The sequence below is a fragment of the Geospiza fortis genome, unplaced genomic scaffold, assembly GCF_000277835.1.
Source record: "Geospiza fortis unplaced genomic scaffold, GeoFor_1.0 scaffold491, whole genome shotgun sequence".
Taxonomy (NCBI): Eukaryota; Metazoa; Chordata; class Aves; order Passeriformes; family Thraupidae; genus Geospiza; species Geospiza fortis.
In genome coordinates this window covers 1,079,016-1,082,585 of record NW_005054390.1, presented here as the reverse complement: position 1 = coordinate 1,082,585, position 3,570 = coordinate 1,079,016, and positions in this window count along the sequence as shown.

Genomic DNA, 3,570 nt, shown 5'->3' with positions numbered 1-3,570 from the left:
AGTCCATGGAGCAGATCCTTGTAGAAACCATGCTAGGCCTCATGGAGGACAGGGAGGTGATTTGTGACAGCCAGCATGGCTTCACTAAGGGCAAATTGTGCCTATTTGGAAGCCTTCTATGAAGGATTATAGCACTGGTGGATGAGGGAGGAACAACTGACATCATATACCTGGACTTGTACAAAGCATTGGACAGTGTCCTGCCCACCATCCTTGTCTCTGGACTGGAGACACATGGACTTGATGGATGAATCACTCAGTGGGTGAAGGAATTGGCTGGACGGCTGTGCTCAAAGAGTTGTGGTCAACTGCTCAATGTCCATGTGGAGACCAGTGATGACAACACCAATCTGTGTGGTTCAGTCAACACGCTGGAGGGCAGGGATGCCATCCACAGCAACCTGGACAGGCTTGAGAGGTGTGCCTCTGTAAACCTCTGGAAGTTCAATAAGGTCAAGTGTGAGGTCCTGCACTTGGATGAGAGGAATCTCAAACACAAATACTGTCTGGGCAAAGATAGATTGAGAGTAGCCCTGAAGAGAATGACTTGAAGGTGTTGGTGGACAAGAAGCTGCGTTGTTCTTTATGTATTGACAGCCATAGTACTTTTCAAATATTATTTTAAACAAAGAATCATGTTACAGATATACTTTCAGAAGAGAAAAAAAATCTTTGTTAAAGATGTCTCAAATTAAAAGGCAGCAATGCAGCACAAACCCAAACCTATTTACAGTTACACTACAAATCCATAAACAGGAGCAACCATGCAGATAGTAATTTAAACTGCTAAAAACTTTCTTTCTTTTGAGGAATTTCTACAGAACAAATCAGAACACAAGTCAGCATATGTTGGACTGTCTTTACTGATACTCACATTTTTTTCTTTTGTTTTACTTGTTGAAATGTCCTTAATATTATGAGTGCTTTTCACTACTTTAAGGAATTGTAGATAAAGGAAGAAAGGATTATAATATGACTGCTTTTGAAGAGTAAACTATTTATTCAATTAAGAGTTTACATGGATCAGCTGAATGAATTTGGGGGGAAAAAAAGTGCATTAAGGACTACTAAAGGCAGAAGGATTCAGTTACCAGGATGGTAGCCAAAGTACTGCAGATTGGTATCAGTACATCTTTTTGCCTAGTCTTGTGTTTCGCCTTAGGTAGCTGCCACTGGCCAGAATCAGAAATTGGTTATGACTACAGATAACACTGTAATCTGACCCAGTCTCTATGTTCTGGCGTACAGTGGTGCAGAGGCACATCAGCTGGCATAGATTTCCCTCTATAGGAGGGAACTGGAGTGAATCTTAAAAGAATACAACAGAATTTTCTTATTCTGATAATTCATTATCTTAAAAGAGGACAGAAGGATAGTTCCATCACCACCCATGAACCTTGCAGTATTAGAACTGCAATAGCTCTTTTATCTAAATCACAACTGGTGTCAAGACATTCAGAGAAGGCTTAAAAATATCAATGTTAGAGAAAGTACATATAACATGTCACTTTGATTTAAAGGGTATAGGGCACTCCTTTTAAAGTCTAACAAAACTGATGTCCCAAAAAGTTACATAGCAGCTCACGTGGTCAGCTCATCAGGCAAAGACATTTGCACCTCTGAGCTTTGTGCAAATAGCTGTGATAATAGCAAGATGCAGTTTCCTAATCCTTTCTTCTCTTCCAAGAAACCTCCTTTCTTCTCCTGATATACATGAAGAAAACAGCTGGGTTTGTTGGCTATGTATTTTGAAGTGATACATTTATTCAAGGCTACAAGACTAGCTAGCTTTTCTTGATTTGATATCAAAGCACTAGTCACCTTTGATATCCAAGCTTCACTTTCTATTGCATCTTCTGTTCAAGATTCCTATTTTGCTAGCTAAGGCAATAAAGAATAGTTTTCAAAAAGGTGCTAAAGAGCTGTCTAACTGATCAAGCACATAAACCAGGCTAGTATCTCTATCACAGTGATTACACATAGCCCATGCTAAGCTGAAGTCTGTGCTGAGGTTCTGAATAAAAAAAGCATTATCCATAGAGTGGCTTAACAAAGCACTCCAGATGTGGTGCTTTCCAAGGTGAAGTGGGCATACCTTGACATTACTGTGTGGGATACCTCTCCAGTCTTCCTGCTCCAATGCATAGTTTTCAAGTTGAACTAAATCTGGATTAGCTCTGGAAAATGAAGAAATATGGATAGAAAAGATATTGTTTGGGATGCTTCTCTATTTCCTCAGACTTTACTTCCTAAAGCACTACAGATAGCCATAAAACTCTGACCTCACATTGAAGAAACAATTCCGGCAAAGTTACAATTTTGAGTGAATTGACTGTAATGTCTTGTGTGAAATATCATCCTGATACTACCTGACAGAGAAAAGGGATAAATTTTTAAGGACATTTATTATTTGAACATAGTCTGAAAGAATATTTGAACACAATCTCCAATTTTTTTCAAAAAGCATTAGATTCACTTTAAAAAGGAATTACGTAGGTACAAAGTCATAATGGGAATTAATTTGTTACAATCATGGTTTTAATGCATTTTACTAATATTTCTATTTCACTTATATGATTTCAAGATAAAACCTACAGCAAAGTTTTAATGTCCTTCCTGCTACTATCACATTTGTAGAGAAGCAATATATATAAATAGAGGAGAAAAGCAACATATATTTGTATTTTAATAACTATCAGTAAAGTCAATACTGGATTTGTATCATGAACCCTTGCAGCAAGCAGCTTTGCTGTTCAAAGCAAACTCCATCTCACTTAATTTGGGGATCTCTGATTCTGAAACCAGGGACTCAAATCATTACTCCAAATACATACCAGCATAAATTTGTGAGGGCCTTTTCCTTTAAAATACAGTATTTATGGTAGCTCAGATTATATCAGAGAAGTAATTTCATGTTTACTACAGGAATGGAGAGCTTGCATGAATCAGTGATCTTTGGTGCAAAGTAAGCCCACTTTTAGGTTCCAAAGTAGTGATCAGTTATTTTTCTAAATTCAGGAGGCAATAGATCTGTGATACAATTAAGATTAAATTAATGAACATCTTGGATTTTTTTCTTTCATTGTTATTTTATTTAAATGTTGATTCAAATATATATCCTCAATGTGGCAACTCTGGGGTTAGTTCTGGAAGATGAAGAAATGTGGGCATCTGTTTATAATCAAACACACAAGTTTGTAACTATGATCATATCATCCTCAGAGAGACACAGAACTGAAAGATGGGGGAAAGTAGGTTCTAGTTACCTCTCTGCTCCCCAGGACTAACATCACCAAAAGTTAAAGGAGTAATAAACACAGACACACAGATACACACGCCCCAGTAACAGCTATGGACAGTGTGTTGCTCATCCTACAGCTCGCCGCTCGAAAGCAACTCCACGCTCTGCTAAGGAAACACAAAAACCTTTTTCTCCTATTCGTTTTGTGAACGAAAGCTCTGTCTACTGGGAAAATGTCCTCCGCGGCGTGCCCGTAGGCCGGGGCAGAGCCGGGTCAGCGCGGCAGGGGATGCTCGGCGCGGCCTCCCCGCGGGGTCACGGCCGGGGGC